At 44.8% G+C, this 23,040-nt stretch overlaps 1 protein-coding gene across 2 annotated transcripts in view; it reads left to right on the top strand.

The window, feature by feature from the left end:
• Positions 1 to 23,040, top strand: part of LOC147105665 (cAMP-dependent protein kinase type II-beta regulatory subunit-like) — a 334,744-nt gene that overhangs the window by 1,195 nt on the left and 310,509 nt on the right. The window lies entirely within an intron of this gene.

Here is a 23,040-nt window from a genome sequence, read left to right on the forward strand (position 1 = left end):
TTTTTTAATAGCAAAATATAATTTATAAAAGACACCCCGTTGTTTATGTGCTATACCAAAGTTGTACATGTTCTTATAATTGTAATAGTCTAAAAAAAAAAGGAAGCAGTTTTGGGCACGAAAACCGAGGTGATTCTTTATATAGTAACTGGGTAAGACTAACTCCCAAGTGCTGTTTGGGTTCTTCGTATAACTGTCAGCAAATGTCACTGAGCGTGATTGCGAGGTCGCCTCTTGGTATGATGCAATCCCCATGTCACTGGAAAGAGACGATTTACCAGTTGATAAGTTCGGGCAATTCAGCCTCTAAAGGAGATGTCTCGGAGAGAACCTTATACACAATACCAATGCAATAAGATTTTAAGCAGGTTCACGGACTCCCATGGCGCTTGCTATTTCTGCGGCCTGGAGGAGTCGGTCTTCCACATTTATATTGAATGTGAGAGGTTGCAGCCCCTCTTTCAATATTTGAAGGGGCTGCTCCTCGATTTTTAGTTGCACTTCAGTCCCACGCTCCTGATCTTTGGTCACCCGGTGCAGAGGGGAGCGGACGGGTCGGAGGACCTCCTCATAGGACTGCTCCTGGGCCTGGCGAAAATAGCCATAAACAGGTCCAGGCAGCGGGTGGTCGAGAGGGTCATTCGGCCCGACTGCCTGCCTCTCTTCCGCAGCTATGTTCGTGCCCGGGTGGCCCTGGAGATGGAGCACGCGGTGTCCGCCGGCACACTTGAGGCCTTCCGTGACCAGTGGGCGTCGCGGGGACTGGAGTGCATCATCACCCCAGCCAATACAATTTTAATTTAATTTAAGTTTTATTTAAAGTTTTATTAATTTACAGTTAAATTGTTTGATCAAAAGAGCAAGAACAGGAGTAGGCCATTCACCCCCTCAAGCCTGTTCTGCCATCCAGTTAGATTATGGCTGATCTGTATCATAACTCTATCTACCTGCCTTGGTTCTGTAACCTTTAATACCCTGACCTAACAAAAATCCATCAATTTCAATTTTGACATTTTTAATTGACCCCCAGCCTCAACAGTTTTTTGGGGGAGAGAGTTCCAGATTTCCACTGCCCTGTATGAAGAAGTGCTTTCTGGTATCACCCCTGAACTGGCCTAGTTCTAATTTTAAGGTTATGCCCCCCCCCTTGTTCTGGACTCCCCCACCAGAGGAAATAATTTCTCTCTATCTACCCTATCAACGCCTTTGATCATCTTAAACACTTCAATTAGATCACACCTTAATCTTCTACATTCAAGGGAATGCAAGCCGAGTCTATGCAACCTGTCCTCATAATTTAACCCTTTTAGCCCCGATATCATTCTGGTGAATATATAAGACTCTTAACAACATAGGAAAAGTAAACTTGAGACAGTGGGGTTGATTTTAACCCCAGCGGGTTTGGGCAGGGCGAGGGTCTCGCAGGAGGGAAGGCGGGGGGGTGGTCTAAAGCAGGGAAGGCTGCAACATCCCTCCTCCTCCTGGCCACAAGGAAAGATGCTGACTTGCCTTGGAGGGCCTCTTCGTCCCCTCGACAGCTCCTGACCTGGTGGGAAAGTTGCGACAGCTTCTCCACTCAGGCCCAAGTGAAAATCCAGTTGGGATCTCATCGATGTAATGGAACCCCAATTTATATAAACTTGGTGGGCGCCTCAGCCACCAATCTTCAGTGAGCGGTTAAAATGGTGATCAGTTGGATTCCAGCAGGAACGGCGAGGTAAGGCTGATCACTCCAATTTAAAGGCCCCCCACCTTTTAAATTTCCTCCAATACTTTTAGATACACCCAGACACCAGGAGAAGAAAGCAGAGTTTCAGCCCAAATTTAGGAAGAACATCAGGAAGTATTTCTATACACAGGTGATCAACAGCTGGAATGGATTATTAGGGAGGGTGGCTGATGGTGAATCCCAACACACTGAGTTCAATGTAGAAACAGCTAAAGATACTGCATTGGGAAGATGGTAGCATTATTGTACTGAACAGATGAGATAGAATTAGCTGAAGAGTCTTCTTCATCCAAGGCCATCTTATGATCATCTATCCATCAAATTTTTGACAATACATTGAGGAGATTGGTAGATAAACTCATGGTGGTAGGTTACTCTCCAGGCACAAGGAATTAGCCTTGTATTTATTTTCTGTTTCCTATTTCAGGCAATTTTTTAATCCATTTCCAGGTTTTACCTTGAATCCCAACCTGTTTGGGTGGCAAACATCACCCAGATCAGCGTTCATTGTGCTCTGCAAGAAGATAAGTAACTAGTTCACTCACTCATACTCATGTACCGACTCTCTCTTTCATTGCTGGCCGTATCAGAATCACAAAGCATCTCCGTAGGATCCTGGCTACTTCAGCCTTTCCCTCTTCCATGCCCATAATCAGTGTCTCACTTTATGTTCCCTCTTCTAAATCACATCTTCCCAGGTGCAGTTTCATGTTGCACTGGCTTAATGTGCCAAGGGGCTGGCTCGCTGCTCCCTGGGTTTGGGCATAGCAGTGCAAAGAGAAGCTGGCAATCAGAAGTACATGTGCATAATTAGTCATTTTGTTGCACATACAGCATGCTATTTTTCCCCAACTCAAGTTAATTCATTACTTTACACCTGCTGAAAATCCTATTCATTGGCACAGTTGGGTTGTGAGTATAATAGCACAAACTAACAAAAGCATGCTCCTGCCTTCTGGCTTGTGCAGCACCCAGGCTTTTATTTAATGGATCCCTAGCCTATAATCTTCATTATAGTTTCTTCAAAGTGGGCAAGAGACTTTTGTTGCTGAGTGGCCCACCTGTCCATAAGGGTTGTTTCTTGTTGAAAACCACATTCTTCTACAAGGAGACACTAATATGCTTTAAATAAGTGGATATTATGTAGTCTGTGTTTTTGACTGCAGCTCATTGTCTATGGCCTCATGTGTAGTTTCATTGAATTTAAAGTACCTTGGCAGCTGAACTTCTCACAGCTGACTGAGTGCATTGACATTGTCAGTTACATGTGTGCATAAGAAACAATCTTTTTCAGCGGCAACTTTTTATGTTTCCTTTTTTGGCTGCCAGATACGTCTCAACAGTCTTTATTAGTTCCTTTGCTCGTGTTGCAGTTCCTTCAGGTTACTGGATAGATTTGGGTGTTTTTAAAGCTCCTCGGCCAAAAACGGCTGGCACCTACCATGTACCCAGATGTCATATATTGTAGCTTCAGGTTATTCAAATTCACTCTTATTGCTCACCTTTACACTTTCCTTCAGGTCTGACACCCTCTTCTGAATATCCTTCCAAGTGCAGCAGTTGGTGACATTTCATTTACTGTTGACTCCTCTGCTTGTTAATGGGTTGGCAGCTCACCTAGAAGAGGACACTTCACCAGGATATCACTCCATTGACTATAAGTTCTGTGGCTTCTTTTCTGAAATGAGCACAGTCTGTGCTCTACCATCATTTTTCCCCCCACAGAATAGCACACTACTACACCATTTGGATCGAAAACAAAAAGCTGCCAGTGCTGTAAAATCTCAAACAGAAACACTTTGACAAAGGGTCTGCACCTGACTTTCACTGACTACCGACTAATGATTTCATAGAGCAATTAAAAAAAAAAGTGTTTTAGTTCCATTTTTGCAAAATTTTCCAGCAACCTAAATTGGGAGGTTTTACCAGCAGGAGAGAGAAATTCTGGACAGAAGATTGTTTGTCTTTTGGCCCACCAAAGGTGCTATTTCCCACTTATCCACCAGGGAGTGGTTTTGTCCACTTTACTACCACAGGGTGTCCTGGCAGCGCAATGGGAAAATAGCACCTACTACTAGTTCAGTGTGTAAATGTGTGAGAAGTCACATAGATCACAAGGTCCCAAGTTTGATCTTGGGTTCAACCAGGAGAGTAGTTGGGCATTTCAATTGGTTGCAGCAACTTTGGCTAGGGAGGGTGGGACAAAATTGGCTTGGGTCCTGTTCCCAATTGTTACCCAATAATTCCTGCTGGAAACTGTATCTGTGTGACAGTCAATTAAAGACAGGATCAGCTGTGATGCCTTGCATTGTTGAACAGCTTTCTGACACTCACTAACTGAGCTCTCACCAGAACAGCAGTAGGCCATATAACCACTCAAGCTTGCTCCGACTTCGGGTGAGCAACCCTGTTGTGGCGTTCTGAACGATTCAAGTTGACACCAATTGGTTATAGTGACAATTTACTTATGACCGACAGAGATCAATGCATTACAGTGTTTAAGCAATAGTTTACAGCATCAAACAAGACTTTTATTACTCGTTCAACACTGGAAAGAGAAGCGTGCGTCGATGGTTGAGTTCCCACTTGTCTCTCCTTCTGGGTCTTCTGTTTCTACGTCTTTCCCTTGCTTGTGCAGCCACCTTTATACTTTGTTTCTTGGGGGCTTGTATCCCTGCTAGCCAGTCTGTTCCTGCTGCACCTACTCTTTTGACCTAGTTATCATAATATTGCTTGATCTCTGGCCCAGACAGTCCAACAGCCTTGAAACCGCAATGTTTTTTGCTCTCAATCTCTATAATGGGAATGCAGTTAACGGGTAATGAGGTCTAATGTTGTCTGGTGCGTTGGGATAGTTAACTGGTAACTAAGTCTAATGCAACTAATACACACACAGCAAATGCTGGAGAAACTCAGCAGGCCAGGCAGCATCTGTGAAGAGAGAAACAGAGTTAACTTTCAGGTCGATGACCTTTCATTGACCTGAAACGTTAACTCTGTTTCTCTCTTCACAGATGCTGCTTGACCTGCTGAGTTTCTCCAGCATTTTCTGTTTTTATTTCAGATTTCCAGCATCTGCAGTATTTTCTTTTTGTAATACACACACAGGCTTGTGCAAGACCAAGCTTCTGCAAAAACAGGCCTTGGCAAAAACAAGCTTTGGCAAGGATCAGCACTTGGTAATTAACAGTCTAGAAGTTAACCCTTTACAGTCCCACCTTGAGGGAAAGGAGCTTACTCCCACCCCTCATACAAATTATTTCTTAATTAATGTAGCTAGCTCTAAATTATTCGCTCTCCTGCCAACTTCCTTATTAAACATCGCAAATAGCACACCATGGTTATTAACACACACAGTATAATTCCTGGAGTGCAAATCAATACACATTGAGACTATTTTCATCCAATGGTGTTGTCCCACATTATAGACAATTTCCCACCACTAACATTTCTCTAGCACCTCTACGAACCTCTCCACTGTCATATTATCTTGTTGTATCTTTACCAAATGTTCCTGGGAGGTACTGGCCCTGTCTAAAATGGATCATAGGCTAAAGGATAGGTGGGGTCTCGGGTATCCAAAGTGGACCACCATTCGGAGTGCTTCGTGTTGCATGGTGATGTTAATCTGTATTTCAGTGATATTGTGGGTGTCTACTGGGAGAAGAGTAGTTGTACCTACTCTGGTGGTTTTTGATGGTATAAAACAAAAGGTGGAGTTCTCTGCAGGGCACTCTTGATCACCATGGGTGTAACTTGTGGCTGTGGTGGTTACACTGTATTCACCATTCCCTAAGTACCTATACTCTGTGTGGCTTTCCTCCCACTTTCGCAACTGCACCTCACAGGTGAGTGGCTTGTCATCCAGGGTGAGACCACAAGCGGGGATGCCCAGGTTGTTACGATCACACCAGCATAGTCTAACAGTCCCCACCTTAAGGTTGAGAAACCATAGTCTCAATTCTCACTTCTTGATTAATGTTGCTACTTCATGATTATACATGTGCCATGACAACCATTGCATTACACTCTTCAGCCAACATACCATAATATCTAAAACAATTGATACAACTATTTAAGACTCAAGAAAATGTGTGGAATTGAATGAGAAAAATGTACAAATGCTTATAAGGCTCCTGAACGGAGGGTAATTTTTTTGTAACATTGTGGGGCCTAACAGGGACCTATATTTTATCCCCAATTTAGTAATTTTTGGTTGGTGTGAGGCAAAATGTTGATTGACAAACCAGAGATATGGTTACTGCCATATCCTCCTCTCTTTGAATATGCCATGTTAGTTCTCCGAGTTCCATCGAGCGACCTGTAGAGAGCAATTAGCCATTCCTGGTCCAGCGAAAGGTATCTGGGGTTTTCCAGACTCCCTCCTTCCCACTAACCAATGTCCTTAGATAGTTTACAAACTCCTTATGTATATCAGCCTCCAAAAAGTCTATCAAGTTCACTTTAGATATTTTCATCAGTCTTTCATCAACAGATAGCGATGGCGTTACCACCATTGCAGGAAACCACCTTAAAATAATGTCATTTTGCTTGCATCTTCCTGGCATAACATACTCAGCGGAATCTTCACACCTTACACCAGACCATATTCCCATGTGATTTCCAGATTTATTTTTTTTAATGAAATTTGGGATCTAATTGTTTACTAAAACCATTTAACCCTGTTTTGGATCTAATTTAAGGAAACAAAAAATCCTTCACACATAATTGTCTTTGAGAGAAGTTGTTCCTTTCTTAAAAATGGCTTAACCATTACAGGCAGCATCTGTTGGTAAAAAAAAACATTGGGTACATGTATCATTGAAAGATCAAGAATGCAGCACATTATACAATCATTCGCCAGTTTCAAATGTCACAAGACCGTTTACAGGTCCTGGGTTTAGGGTCAGGCCTAATGGCAGTGTGTTGTCCCCACGAGCCACGGGACCATATTCATTCTTAGTTCTTAAAAGAAACCAAAAGAATAAAGGTAATTTCTGATCTTATTCTTTATCTGATTGATTTACTGGAGTGCTGTTAAAACATTAAATTTTAAAACATGTCGATTCAATTATTTTATTTTTACCCAGTTACTCAATAACTCTACTTCCCCCCCCCTGGACATGAGGACTTTTGGGATGACCCATTGGCCAGGCACCTTCTCCCCTTAAAGCTTTGAGTGCAGCTCTGATAAGTCCAGGGCTTGTCGAAGTTAAATTTTATTTCCAGGGAAAAACAGCATTGTACACAAACCACCGAAACTGAACTCCTTTTTTTTTCAAATACAATTTGATTATTGTCAATCAAATCCTTTAGGTAAAAATGTTACCCTTTGAGTGCTTGAACAGCAATGTATCATATCAATTTAATTTTCAGAAACCAATGATGCTTAGGATTGGTGGTTTTACAGCAGAGACAAAAGTGCTTGCAATTACATTTGGGGTAAATCCCATGTATCCACCACAGCACCCCCTGCCCCGCCCCATGCACTTTGTCTGTGAAGATGACAAAGGATTAAAGGTTGAACGTCGAGCCTAGAGAGGGAAAGTTCTTTAGTCCATCTCGTCACTATGCTGTGATTTTAATATTTTCTGCAGATCTGAATTTAAATTCTTAACACCAGTTGATTTCCTTCTTGTATCAACACCTTTCCAATGAAGGCTGCTCTGTAACTCTGTGGAGCTACTTTTAATGTAAAAGAAATATTGCGCCAGTACCACTGAAGTGGTCCCAAAATCCATGGTTGTCTGTTAAAAAAACAAAGAAAAATCCACCATGGCCTTTCTGGAGAGCCTCGGATGGGTTAAAGAAATGCATTTGTAAATACCATCCTCATAAATTAAACCTGTCGCTTAAAAAGAAATGGTACAGCATTTAAGGGCTAATCACCTCTTGGCTCCCCGGACTTGTGTAATTTAGATTAAAAACCTAAATTTAGTTAAATCATTTTTATTTTGGACTCTGGTGGTTTTGTTTTCCACCACAGTCAATCACAAAATCAAGGCGTGTAGGCAGCCTCCTGACGACTATTACATTTCCAGTGGAAGAAGGGGCGGTAACTAGAGGAGATAAATTTAAGGTAATTGGCCCAAGAACCAGAGACATCATGAGGGGGGAAAAAAAATTATACTCAAGGAAATTAAACCTAGTCTATGCAACCTGTTCTCATAATTTAACCCATCAAGATCTCACTTGAAGAATGGATGAAGCTACCGGAGGGATGCTGACACCATGGGATTGTAACACAGCAGGACTACTTGCCTTCAGGAGAGGATAAAATTCAGGGAAAAAACAGGTATTAGATGCTATGTAACAAAGAAAAAGATTCTGCTGGAGAGGATTACACAGAAGGGGCTTTTCCCACCTGATTGTACCCATTCTGAAGATGGTTTACACCCAAAGCGTTAATTTGCCTTCTCTTTCAGACGAAAAATACTAAAGTAACTTTGCTGTCATCTGGTGGAATGTTGGCAAATTGCAATAGTTTGATCTTGCTTACGAGCACTTTACCAGAGCTTTTCAAATTGTTGTCCATTGAGATGTGTTTGTAAGTGAGAGTTAGTTGTGCAGCTTACTGCCCATTTCTTATCATGGCCATGGAAGAATATTTTGTTCTGAGAAAAATGAAATGGAGCACATTAGTTCTCCAACACACTGCCGAGGAATGATTGAAGCTAATTCCACTGCTGTTATTTTGCACAGAGTGGGTCCAGTTTTAATTTGAGATGCACAGTGGGTGGTTGGCAGACAGAGAGTGCCTGCTGCCTGCCCTTTACTACTGGCATTTTGAGACCTGGGCCTGATTTACATGTCTTCGCTGGGCTGCGTGTGCCAAACTGGGTCTCCACGCAAGCTCGCCAGTTGGGGAGGGTGGGAAATCGGAAATGTCAGGCCATGACTTATACGCCAGGCAGAGGCACTTAAAATTAGCCCCGTGAGTTCAGCCAGAACATTAGGAAATGCAAGAGTAGAGGCTGTGTGCTTTTCCATGGAGAGGGAGTAAAACTTCAGTGACTGAATCATCCGAGATGATTCTTCTATATTTCTTATTGGATAGTTACACTGTGATACAGCCAGAGGCCTGGGATTAATTAATTGCCTCCATCATAAAGCTGCATGAAATCCCCTGCTAGCTAGTCAAAAGCAGTATAACTGCGGCCTTGAAGCAGGCTGTGTTTCTGTCACGACACCCCCTCCCTCCAGGGCTACAGGAGCTGTACGGCTAGGGAGATCTGCAAGGGGAGAAAGTGACTAAAAAAAAGGAGCGGTTACACTTCCAAAAAAATGGAGAACTTATTTAATTAAAAACAGCTGTCCATGGTATTTGAACTCTCAGGATTTCAGATTCTTCAACTTCTCTCACTCTGCAAGGAATAACCTTGGAGAAATTTTGATTTATTTTCAAATGCCATAATATTGCACTGGAACCATCTAAAATTGAACACTAGGGGGGGAATTTTCCCAGCCCTGGGGAGGCAGGACTACCGGGAAAATGGCAGAAACTGGGAGCGGGTACTGACCCCGCTCCCTACCCGCCTCCATGCCATCTTCCCAGGAGGCGGGTCCCCGAGTCGCGCAGGGACCCGTCTCCTCGAGGTGGTAAGGGGATTAAAGCCAATTAACTGTTTTGAGGCTTATCCCCATTTTACCCCTGCAAGTGCGGGCTTCCCGACGGCTGCAAACCTCGCCAGGGTCAGCGAGGCGAGCAGTGGGTCTGCGGGGGTGAGAGGGGTCGAAATGTCTGCTGTAGAGGTGAGTGATGGGTGCAAGTGTGGACAGGTAAGTACGAGAGGTGAGTGTAAAGTGTTGCAAAAAGTTTCCTTACCTTTGCTTCTTTCTGCAGGCTTCAACCTTTGAGGATCTGGAGGTGCCTCATCTCAACGGCAGAGAGATGCAGCAGCCGCCTGCTTTCTGCTGAGGAGAGAGATCTTGGTGAGCCTTCTGTGCAAGGGCTCACCTTAGAACAGAGATTGTCAGTCTTTGGCAGCTTCTCAAAGCTGTGAAACGCTGACAAATCATCTCAAAATTCAAGACAGGTGAAGCGTTATACGCTGACGTCATCTGTCACCGGCTTTCCCTTGATTGGCCGGTAAGCCCGCAGGGCGAGCTTAACAAAGTCAATCAAGGGAAAATAGCGTGGGTTGGTCAGACGTTGCTGGGGGCGGGACTGAAACCTGAAAACCAGCAGTTCCACCCCCAACAGGCCTTCATTGACAAAATCCAGCCCTAGGTCTATTCTTCAGTACGGAACTTGTGGTTGCATCATTGTTCGAGGCACTGGAGAAATCACTCAAAGAGGGTAATTTTCACTTTGGGCAATGGTGTAACCCGGTCAATATTGAATAAGCTACCCATTCACTCAATGGAAAGGAAAATCAGGCGAGGTGTAGAACAGGTGACTAATTCAATATTGTCCATTTTACACCATCGCCCAAACTTCAAATTACTCCCACGCAGTGCGGTTCTGGTCTGCAAACTTGTAGCTTCACTAAAACAAAAGCAAAATACTGCAGATGCTGGAAATATCAATAAATACAGAAAATGCTGGAAATACTCAGCTGGCCAGGCTGTGGAGAGAGAAACAGAGTTCATGTTTCAGGTCGATGACCTTTCGTCAGAACTGGAAAAAGTTAGAGATTTAATAGTTTGCAAGCAAGTACAGAGCCAGGGAAGAAGCGGAGGGTGGGGAGGGGAGGGGACAAAAGGGAAGGTCTGTGATAGGGTGGAAGGCAGGAGTGATTAAATGACAAAAGGGTTGATGGTGCAAGGCAAAAGGGAGTGGTAATGGGACAATAAAGAAATGAAAGATGGGTTCAGAGGAGGTGTAAATGGCAACAGCAGAACCATTACCAGCACCTGCTGTCCGAAGAAATGGGAGCAGTGATTGTGATCTGAAGTTTTTGAACTCAATGTTGAGGCCAATGTTCCCCGTAAACTGCACTGTCTCCTGCGTGGCCTGCCTCCCGCAATGTACAGCCCATTCAAATTTTTGCGCGTGCACAGTATCTACAATGGAAAAGCCGGTGAGCGGCCTGCGCGGGACCTTGCAAATGAATGCACGGCCGTGCAGCTTAGCGGGAACATTGGTTGAGGCCAGAAGGTTGTAAAGTGCCTAATCGAAAGGTGAGGTGCTATTCCTCGAGCTTGCATTGAGCTTTATTGGAACAGTGCAGGAGGCAGAGAACGGAGAGGTCAGAGTGGGAGTGGGATGGAGCTTCACTATTTTGTTAGACCAAAGAAATCAGCAATTAAATAACAGAGCAAATTATTGTGCTTGTTTTGTTCACACTTGTACACTTCTGTGAAGGGAAGAGAAACTAAAGCTTACAAAAGAAATGTAATGTATTGGGGCTTCCATCATAACTCAGTGGAAAAAATTATATGGTTTGGTACTGAGGCAGAAATACTAGGAAAACTCCAGGTTTGATTCTTGGTCTGTGTAAGTGATTTTCTGCATTAACATTTCATGCACTTTGGACAAGCTTACTTAGCCAGGCTGAATCTTCTTCTGGCAACTGTCAACAAGCATGCTCACATACTGCCAGCCTTTTCTGCTTGACAAATATTTACAAGCCAGAGATCTCCTCCATGCATTTCATTGGAGCAATGAGAATCTTGCATCTTTTAATTCTTCAAAGCAAGTTTCTCCATATTTCTAGCAAACTTAACCAACAGCTGCCACTTCTTACCTTTGATGGCTCCCCCATTGCCAGCACTAACCCCAAGAACCACAATTTCCTCCAAACAATTCTTTCCCCCCTCACCAACTCTTAACTCTCCATAAAGCTCAAGTCCATCCAAGACTTGAGAACTGTTATCATATCTGGAGAGGTTCTTTTAACACTTATGTTGCACTCTTGGGCAGGATGCAACTAGAACCTTGTTGTTTGACACCTGATCCCTCTCTCACTCTTTGCCTCTCTCATCTTGTTGCAGTCTTTTTTGTTTTACTCCATTTTGTCAATGCTACTTTACCATGGCAAGTGCTTCTCTGAACTTTCCTATCTTGTTCCTACTAAACAAAAAAATTGCCATTGTAGATGTTCTTCTTCATCCCTACCTTCCACTGTGTTCAAATCAAGACACATCATACTTGTGTTTCTCAACTGTCTTTTCGATAATGAAGTAATTTAAGTTCTGTGAGCTTCCATTGGATAAAGTAATTTGCTGGACAGCTAATACAAAGAATGTGACTGTGATTTAACTCATTCCATTAGTACTTAAATGGGTAGATTTTCTGACTCCTTGCCCATGGCTGTAAGCAGAGATCAGAAAGTCAGGATCAGGCTGCCCACGATTTTTTAATCTAAGCTCACAGATGGCCAGATATCTCACCTTGAATGAGGACTCAGAAAATGTACTCTAAAAAGCTAAGAAATAAGAAAATTCTACCAATTCAACAATGTCATTACAAAGCGATTAATACTGTTGCTCATCTCCATCTGCTATCTATGGGAAAACAGCATTAACAGTCAGTGCACATTGAGAGCATTTGTCCTGACGTATCCCCACGTGGAAACCGACAAGAACAGTTTGTCCTTTGTCATGCGCAGGATCACTGAGAAAATGACAGAAGCATATTCAGTGTTAACTCAATAACCATAAAATGATATGGATTCAGTTTACAATGTTCTTATGGTATCAGTAGAGAGTAAGGAATTAGCTCATCATCTGCGTTATTTATTAATTTTATGATAGATCATTGGATCTCTTCCTATACACTCCTGTCCACGTATATCTGAACAGCAATTTCAGCTTTCTCATTTACTTTGGCCACAATTTCCCCTACCGTGGCGGGCGACGTCGGTTGCGGATCCCGACCCCGCTACTGGCTCCAGCCCGCTGTGTAGATTGATTTTTTATGTTGATTGGGCTTGTTAAGCCTGCCCAGCGCATTTGCCAGCCAATTGAAGGAAGCAGGTTTGATAATAATAATTCAACTTTATTGTCATTGCACAAGTACATGAACAACGAAATGTGATCTTGCAAGCTCCCATGACTGGGAGAAGTAAAGCCGCTGCGTCGGTGCGCACCGCCATTCCATTTCCACCATTCCTCCTGTCCGACAATCTTCAGCCCACCGCCCGGGCCTGCTCACCAGCCGCTCCTCCCGTGGCTCCTTCCGTGACCTTCTCACCAACCGCCCCTCCTCGGGGCTCCTTCCGTGACCTTCTACACCTGGTCTTCCCTGATGGTCACCCCTCCAGGTACTAACCAGGCCTGGCTCTGCTTAGCTTCCAAGCCTTGCCAGTGACCCTGCCCCTAGTCCCAGTAACAGGGAACACGTCATCAGCCGGTTTCCTTAAAGGGACCATGCGCCAATTGATTTTGACAGTTGTGCTGTCAGTGTTCTACAGCATTGAGGTGCACCACTGACAAGCACTTCACAGGTGCACAGCTGCACCCAGGCTCTCCCATGCTCTTCCACAGCACGCAAGGAGGTTCTCTTCCCTTCCAAGGGAAGAGACCTCCCTAGGAGATCAATGCATCCTGGTTGCACATTGCAGAGGAGGACACAAGCAGGGATGTCATCAGGAGGACCAGGCTGCAGTGGCACAAACCTTTCAATGATCTCAGTAAATCACAAAACGTTACTGCAAAGCCACACTCAACCTCATCCTGCTGTGCCACTCATCACATCCCCATCACTCTGCCTTCCCTACCCTACTCCTGCACATCCTTACTCACACCAACTTACCTTGCACCTCCACCCATCCCTCTCCATCTACATTATCACTTCCCCACCTCACTAGCCACTCCTCACACTCACCCTCATCCTAGTCCAATCATACCAACTAACAACACACAAGGCTCGGCACTTGGGTGCTTTAGCCAATGTTCATTTAAAATTTCTGTTAATGTGGTGTCAAACATTGAAACCTTTATTTTGAACACTTTGCGTTCTTGGACAGATTTATGTGCACCTTTGGAAGTGGCTTAGTGAGTTGCAGTGAGACATAACAGTACCCCCGCAATGGTGATGAGTGTAAAAGGAATGGCTTGGGCATTGTAGGGATGCTTTATGTTGTTGGTGTGGGGTGGTGCCAACCTGGTGCATAATGTGGTAGCCAGGGTGTACAGCGTCAAGTGAAGTAAATCTGGCCATGGTGAAGCCATCCTTGGCCTCCCGGGCAGCAATGTGGTCGGGTACTGATTCCCCGTGTCCTGTGCAGCATCAGTTGATTGCGGAGAAGGTTGGTGTTGTTGTTGGTGCTGCTGGTGTGGGGGCTGATTGTGGTGGGATTCTGAGGACCAAGGTGAGATAGTTTCAAGGGCACCGATGCTGATGTAATAGATGGCAGGTGAACTTGAAATGACAGAAGCGATCTGTCAATGGTGAGAGGGGTTGTTCCAATGAGGTGACACTGGAGAGAGAGTTTGCTCCAAACACTTGCAACCTGCATAAAGCTCAATCTGTCTTACCAATGCAGTAAGCAACAGCTTCTGAGCTCAGAAAGTGAACAGCTGTGAGATGGGAGCTTTTATAGCACATTTGCAACTGTCAACAAATGAGATGAGCCCATGGTCATACAACTCCTGACCTCCATAACTGACGTGATCCCCGAGCAGCGTGGACGGACCTGGGTGAGGCGGCGGCGGAGCGAGTATAAAAGTGGCGGCAGAGCGCAGGTAGGCCCCACAGCGGCGGAGGACCTGGGTGAGGCGGCGGCGGAGCGAGTATAAAAGCGGCAGCAGAACGCAGGTAGGCCCCACAGCGGCGGAGGACCTGGGTGAGGCGGCGGCGGAGTGAGTATAAAAGCGGCAGCAGAACGCAGGTAGGCCCCACAGTGGCAGCGGACCTGGGTGAGGCGGCAGCGGCGGAGCGAGTATAAAAGCGGCGGCAGAGCGCAGGTAGGCCCCACAGCGGTGGTGGACCTGGGTGAGATGGCGGCGGTGGAGCGAGTATAAAAGCGGCGGCAGAGCGCAGGTAGGCCCCACAGCGGCGGTGGACCTGGGTGAGGCGGCGGAGCGAGTATAAAAGCGGCGGCAGAACGCAGGTAGGCCTCACAGCGGTGGCGGACCTGGGTGAGGTGGCGGCGGCGGAACGAGCATAAAAGCGGTGGCAGAGCGCAGGTAGGCCCCACAGCTTACCAATCTCCGAGCTCAGAGAGAGGGAGAGAAGTAAAAAGTAATTGAAGTGTGATGTCACCAGAAAGCAGGTAAGTGATTGGTTGGTGAGTATTTCTCTCTTTTTTAAACTTAAACTCTGTGGTTTATAGTTTCTAAGCTCTCTGTGGTGTAGCGGGGACTGTTTGTAAACCAGGGCCCTTAAATATATCATTTAACTGTAGCGTAATTGGTGGGATTGATTTGATTTAATTTATTTTGAATTCATTAAAGGGTAAGATATGACAGGTGAGCTCGGCCCCATGGAATGCTCCTCCTGCACTATCTGGGAACTCAGGGACACTTCCTGTGTCCCTGACAACCATGTGTGCAGGAAGTGTATCCAGTTGCAGCTACTGGCAGACCGCATTGCGGTGCTGGAGCTGCGATTGGATACATACTGGACCATTCGCGATGCTGAGGACGTTGTAGATATCACGTTTAAAAAGTTGGTCACACCGCAGGGAAAGGTTGCACAGGCAGAAAGGGAAGGGGTGACCAACAGACAGAGTAGGAGGCGCAGGCAGGTAGTGCAGGGGTCCCCTGTGGCCATCCCCCTCACAAACAGATATACCACTTTGCATACTGATGGGGGGGATGGCTTACCAGGGAAAGGCAGCAGCAGCCAACTTCTTGGCACCAGGGGTGGTTCTGCTGCACAGGACGGGAGGAAAAAGAGTGGGAGAGCTATAGTGATAGGGGATTCTATTGTAAGGGGAATAGATAGGCGTTTCTGCGGCCGCAAACGAGACTCCAGGATGGTGTGTTGCCTCCCTGGTGCAAGGGTCAAGGATGTCTCAGAGCGGCTGCGAACATTTTGGAAGGGGAGGGAGAACAGCCAGTTGTGGTGCATATAGGTACCAACGATATAGGTAAAAACCGGGGTGAGGTCCTAAAAGCTGAATATAGGGAGTTAGGAGGTAAATTTAAAAATAGGACCTCAAAGGTAGTAATCTCAGGATTGCTACCAGTGCCACGTGCTAGTCAGAGTAGAAATAGAAGGATATTTCAGATGAATACGTCGCTAGAGGAATGGTGCAAGAGGGAGAGGTTCAAATTCCTGGGACACTGGAACCGGTTCTGGGGGAGGTGGGACCAGTACAAAACAGATGGTTTGCACCTGGGCGGGGCCGGGACCGATGTCCTAGGGGGAGTGTTTGCTAGTGCTCTGGGGGAGGGTTTAAACTAAAATGGCAGGGGGTTGGGAACCTGAGCGGGGAGACAGAGGAAAGGGAAACAAGGATAAAAGCAAAAGACAGGAAGGAGAAAAGCAAAAGTGGCAAACAGAGAAATCAAGCGTATAAATCAAACATGGCCACAGTAAATAATAATTCTAAAAGATTTAAGAGCGTTAAAAAAACAAGCCTGAAGGCTTTGTATCTTAATGCGAGGAGCATTCGTAATAAGGTGGATGAATTAGCTGCGTAAATAGAGGTAAACGAATATGATATGATTGGGATTACGAAAACATGGCTCCAGGTCGCCAAGGCTGGGAACTCAACATCCAGGGGTATTCAATATTCAGGAAAGATAGGCAAAAAGGAAAAGGAGGTGGGGTAGCATTGCTGGTTAAAGAGGGGATTAACACAATTGTAAGGAAGGATATTAGCTCTGATGATGTGGAATCTGTATGGGTAGAACTGAGAAATACCATGGGGCAGAAAACGTTAGTGGGAGTGGTATATAGACCTCCAAACAGTAATGCGGAGGTCGGGGATGGCATTAAAAGGGAAATTAGAGAAGCGTGCAATAAGGGCACAGCAGTTATCATGGGTGACTTTAATCTACATATAGATTGGGCTAGCCAAATTAGTAACAATACTGTGGAGGAGGAATTCCTGGAGTGTATACGGGTTGGTTCCCTGGACCAATATGTTGAGGAACCAACTAGAGATCAGGCCATCTTAGACTGGGTATTATGCAATGAGAAGGGATTAATTAGCAATCTTATTGTGCGAGGCCCCTTGGGTCGGAGCGATCATAATATGATAGAATTCTTCATTAAGATGGAGAGTGAAGTAGTTGACTCAGAGACTAGGGTCCTGAATTTAAATAAAGGAAACTACGATGGTCTGAGGTGCGAGTTGGGTAGGATTGATTGGGGAATGTCACTCAAAGGGTTGACGGTGGATAGGCAATGGCAAACATTCAAAGATCGCATGGATGAACTACAGAATTTGTTCATCCCAGTTTGGCATAAAAATAAAACAAAAAAGGTGACTCAACCGTGGCTAACAAGGGAAATTAGGGATAGCATAAGATCCAAGGCGAGGACATATAAATTGGCCAGAAAAAGCAGTAAACCTGAGGATTGGGAGCAGTTTAGGATTCAACAAAGGAGGACAAAGGGATTAATTAAGAGGGGGAAATAGAGTATGAGAGTAAGCTTGTAGGGAACATAAAAACTGACTGTAAAAGCTTTTATAGTTATGTGAAGAGAAAAAGATTGGTGAAGTTAAGCGTAGGTCCCTTGCAGTCAGAATCAGGGGAATTTATAATGGGGAACAAAGAAATGGCAGACCAATTAAATACATACTTTGGTTCTGTCTTCACAAAGGAGGACACAAATAACCTCCCAGAGATGTCGGGGAACATAGGGTCTAATGAAAGGGAGGAACTGATAGAAATCAGTATTTGTAGGGAAATGGTGTTAGAGAAATTGACGGGCTTGAACGCCAATAAATCCCCAGGGCCTGATAATCTACATCCTAGGGTACTTAAGGAAGTGGCCCTAGAAATAGTAGATGCATTGCTGGTCATCCAACATTCGATAGACTCTGGAACAGTACCCATGGATTGGCGGGTAGCTAATGTTACCCCACTGTTCTAAAAAGGTGGTAGAGAGTAAACGGGGAATTACAGACCAGTCAGCCTGACATCGGTAGTGGGGAAAATGCTAGAGTCCATTATAAAAGCTGTAATAGCAGAGCACTTGGAAAACAGTGACCGGATCGGACAAAGTCAACATAGATTTACAAAAGGTAAATCGTGCTTGACTAATCTACTGGACTTTTTTGAGGATGTAACTGGTAAAATAGATAAGGGAGAACCAGTGGATGTGGTGTATTTGGACTTTCAGAAGGCTTTCGATAAGGTCCCGCATAAGGCACATGGGATTGGATGCAAGGTATTGACTTGGATAGAGAACTGGTTGGCAGACAGAAAGCAAAGAGTTGGAATAAACGGGTCTTTTTCCGAGTGGCAGGCAGTGACTAGTGGGGTACCGCAGGGATCGGTCCTTGGACCCCAGCTATTCACAATATATATTAATGATCTGGACAAGGGAACTAGATGTAATATCTCCAAGTTTGCAGACGACACAAAGCTGGGTGGGCGTGGTGTGTGCTGTGTGGAGGATGCCAAGAAACTCCAGTATGATTTGGACAGGTTGGGTGATTGGGCAGAAGCATGGCAGATGCAATATAACGTGGATAAATGTGAGGTTATCCACTTTGGTGTCAAAAACAAGGCAGATTATTATCTGAATGGCAATAGATTGGGAGAAGGGGAAGTGCAACGAGACCTGGGCGTCCTTGTGCACCAGTCGCTGAAGGTAAGAATGCAGCTGCAGCAGGCGGTTAAGGCGGCAAATGGTATGTTGGCCTTCATAGCGAGAGGGTTTGAGTACAGGAACAAGGATGTCTTGCTGCAGTTGTACAGGGCCTTGGTGAGACCACATCTTGAGAATTGTGTGCAGTTTTGGTTGCCTTATCTGAGGAAGGATGTTCTTGCCATGGAAGGAGTGCAGCGAAGATTCACCAGGCGGATACCTGGGATGGCAGGAATGACGTATGAGGAGAGATTGGGTCGATTGGGCTTGTACTCGCTGGAGTTTAGAAGAATGAGAGGGGATCTCATTGAAACTTATAAAATTCTAACAGGACTAGACAGACTAGATGCAGGAAGGATGTTCCCGATGGTCGGGGAGTCTAGAACCAGGGGTCACAGTCTAAGGATAAGGGGTAAGCCATTTAGGACAGAGATGAGGAGGAATTTCTTCACCCAGAGAGTGGTGAACCTGTGGAATTCTCTACCACAGAAGGCAGTAGAGGCCAATTCATTAAATATATTCAAGAAGGAGTTGGATATATTTCTTAAGGCTAAAGGGATCAAGGGATATGGGGAGAAAGCAGGGACAGGGTACTGAATTTGGATGATCAGCCATGATCGCATTGAATGGAGTAGGCTCGAGGGGCCGAATGGCCTACTCCTGCTCCTATCTTCTATGTTTCTATGACTCCGTGGGTGACCTCATAAAATGGTAAGGTGAGCTCAAAATACTTTTTATTAAGCTGTTAACAAGGTCATAATGACCTGAATTGCCTGCCCCGCCGCTGCGTGTCGGGTCTGTTCAGCCCTGACAGACCCGACATCTGGGAAAGTCACGTGGCAGCCAACCCGCCACCGAACGTGACTGCTGACCTCCCGAAAAATTCCCTCCTTTGTGTCTATCCTTACTCTCACATACTATGATTAAGATGACTTGCTTTATGCAGTTCCTTAACCTTTATTGATAATCTAGCTATTCCACTCAGGAGAAATGTTTTCATTTACCTGTAATAAAAATTGAAAATAGAAAGCAAGTCAATTGGCATCTGTAAAGAAAATAGGGAAGTTAACGTTTAATGTGTAATCTCCATCACAACTGAAAATTAAAAGGTAAGCAAACATTTTATAAAGATTGGAAAAATAGACAGAAAAAGGGAGGGGGCGGGACAGCAGATAGGAATAACTAAATTGCATAATAGAAAACTAGTGGTAAGTGTGACCTGACCTCACCACACTGATTCCCATTAATACCAACCCCACCATCTCATAAATCAGGAGATAAACTCTTAAAAATCCTAAGATTTGGTAAGAAATCATGAGTTGTTATTTTTTTCAAACATAAACTACTATAAATTGACAGTTCATTTATAAACCTTATTAGTGGCTTTAGTTAATCTCTAACAGGTCAGAGCTCTTTATAAAAGCTATATTACTGCATCTGAAAATGCTTTACAAATAGCTTTTTAAAAACCCTATCCGTTATCAACATGTTGCCATACATCTCAGTTTAAGGTTACAATGACTAATATAAATAAGTTATACAATTAAGCATATACATTTATGGCTTGGGCCACCTGCCAGCAGGAAAAGGCGAGCATTCCGCCCACTGCCCACCTGTTTGATGCCTGATGTTAAAATCAAGCCTCAACTCTCCTGTGAACCAAAACCAAAACCTACGCTATTATATATGCTGTGTCTGAGATAGTCCAGAAGTAACGATATGTTTTATTGTTGTTTTTGGCTCCTTGTCACTGACTTCATCCTCTCCCCAGCCACTCATTCAGGCTGAACCAGACAGTGCGAGACCTTGACCTCTGTTTGATCCAGAGCTGAGCTCCAAACACCACATACCCATCACCACAACTTCTTGTTTCCATCTCTGCAACAAGGCCTGTTCCTGCTTCTACCTCAACTTCTTGTTTCCATCTCTGCAACAAGGCCTGTTCCTGCTTCTACCTCAACTTCTTGTTTCCATCTCTGCAACAAGGCCTGTTCCTGCTTCTACCTTAACTCCTGCACTGTTGAAACCCTTTAGCCATGCTTTAGTCACTGACAGAATATTTTTCTCCAATGTCCTCTTTCCGGTTCCGACTCCAACCTCCATAATTTCTGACTTGTCCAAAACATAGACATGCTTATTCTTTTCTGCACTCAATCCTGTTCACCCATTATCCCCATTTTCATAAATTAACTTTGGCTGCGTGTCCCCCCCCCCCCCCCCCCCAACACTTTTTAAATTTAGAATCTTTGTCGGTATCTTCAAACCCCTTCAACTATCTCAACCCAACTTTCTGCAGCCTCCTGCAGTTTTATACCCCCTCCTGCACCCTTTAGCCTTTTGACTCTGTGCTTTTGTGCGTTCCCAGTCTCTTCGCCTCACCATTGGTGGCAGAACCTTTCACTGCTTTGTCTCTCTCTGGAACTCCCTCTCTGAACCCCTCCACCTCTGCTTCTCTCCCCACCTTGAAAAAACAGCTCAACACACTGTGCAATTTTAGCCAGAATAAAGTGAAGACAATTTAAGAAAAGTAATTTCTGATGCCTTTGAACTGAGATTCCACATTAGAATTTTTCAATACAATATTTCTTATATACTGTGCAGGATTTAGTGTTCATATTTCCTACACCTACCTTCATAAACTGTTTCCCCTTTTTGCAACAACTCCCCTCAGCTTCGTTTCTGGATTTCACACGTTAGTTTTGAACCAGTTAGCCTCGCCCCCTTACCCCTGGATCATCCTGCAGCGTCAATCAGTCTTACTGGCACAGTCACTCCTACTTTTTGGTTTGCGAAGATTCCATCAAAACATACCTGTCAATCAATCAGTGTCCAGGTAACGGGAGCTGTATCCTTTTGGAATTGGAACATTATATGTAGAAGCACGCAGGCAGAGTCTGCTTTTTTTCCCTGTACAGAAGTTCTGGTTTGGAATTAATCAACCGTTCAACTTGCGAGTTTTCTGAGGTGAACTGCGAGTTTGGGGGGATTTTCATTAAAAATCCTGTGTCTCACGATTAAATCGTTGGTTTACTGGCAATCCATTACTGGATTTCTTTGGCCTCCTGCACTATTCTAAGTAGGATCAATGCAAGCTTCCGGAACAGTATGTTGACATTTGCAACTTAAAACCTTAACAATATCCTCCACCTTCTGTACAGCAGATAATGCTGGGCGGGTCAGCAGCTCTCCAGATGCAAGATACTGACCCGTTGTCAGATAACATTGTTGGCTGGGAGAGGGTGGAGGTGGAGGTGGAGGTTGTGACTGTGCTCTTGGCTGGTTTCTTTACCTTTTGGGGGACTGCTGCCTGTTTCCACCATTTTCTGCTTTAATTTCATTTGCATTAAAAAAAAATTCTTTGTCCAATTTCTTTCATTTTTATTGGTGTGGGCTTCTCCCATGTATTTCCACCCTCTTAAATATTTGAGTATTCCTTAATTCTTTGATGTCCTTCCATTTCCTCATTGAGATAATCTTTTATAGCAACAACAACAACTTGTATTTATATAGCGCCTTTAACATTGTAAAATGTCCCAAGGTGCTTCACAGGAGCATTATAAAACAAAATTTGACACGAGCCATATTAGGGCAGAGTTTGGTCAAAGAGTAGGTTTTAAGGAGCATCTTGAAGGAAGAGAGGTAGAGAGGTGGAAAGGTTTCGGGAGCGAATTCTAGAGCTTAGGGCCATGGCAGCTGAAGGTGCAGTCACCAATAGTTGAGCGATTAAAATTGGGGATGCTCAAGAGGCCAGAATTAGAGGAGTGCAGATATCTCTGAGTGTTGTGGGGCTAGAGGAGATTACAGAGATAGGGAGGGGCGGGGCCATGGAGGGATTTGAAAACAAGGATGAGAATTTTTAAATCGAGGTGTTGGTTAACCGGGAGCCAGTGTAGGTCAGCGAGCACAGGGGTGATGGCCAACGTTCCCTGCCACGGAAATTGGGACTGGCTTTTTCAAGGTTAAATTTTGCACACACGCGAAACTGTGAATGGGCCGCACCCCGAAAAATTAGGGGGAACATTGGTGATGGGTGAATGGGACTTGGTGTGGATTAGGACATGGGCAACAGATTTTTGGATGGCATCAAGTTTTTGGAGGGTATAACGTGGGAGGCCGGTCAGGAGTGCGTTTAAACAGTCAAGACTAGAGGTAACAATGGCATGGAAGAGGGTTTCAGCAGCAGATGAGCGGACGCAGGGGCGGAGCCAGGCGATATTCTGGAGGTGGAAATAGGTGGTCTTAGTGATGGTGTGGATATGTGGTTGGAAGCTCATTTCGGGGTCAAATACGACACCAAGGTCTGGTTCAGCCTCAGACAGTTGCCGGGGAGAGGGATGGAGTTGGTGGATAGGGGACAGAGTTTGTGGTGGGGACCGAAGACAATGGCTTCGGTCTTCCCAATATTTAATTGGAGGAAATCTCTGCTCATCCAGAACTGGAGGTCAGACAAGCAGTCTGACAATTTAGAGACAGTGGAGGGGTCGAGAGAAGTGGTGCTGAGGTAGAGCTGGGTGCTGTCAGCGTACATGTGGAAACGGGCGCTGTATTTTTGGATGTTGTCGCCGAGGGGCAGCATGTCAATGAGAAATAGGAGGGCGTCAAGGTATAGATCATTGGGGGAAACCAGTGGTCATGGTGCTGGAGCGAGAAGGGA

This window comes from Somniosus microcephalus, chromosome 17 (assembly GCF_052327205.1).
Source record: "Somniosus microcephalus isolate GS21.2 chromosome 17, FLI_Smic_1.0, whole genome shotgun sequence".
Lineage (NCBI taxonomy): Eukaryota > Metazoa > Chordata > Chondrichthyes > Squaliformes > Somniosidae > Somniosus > Somniosus microcephalus.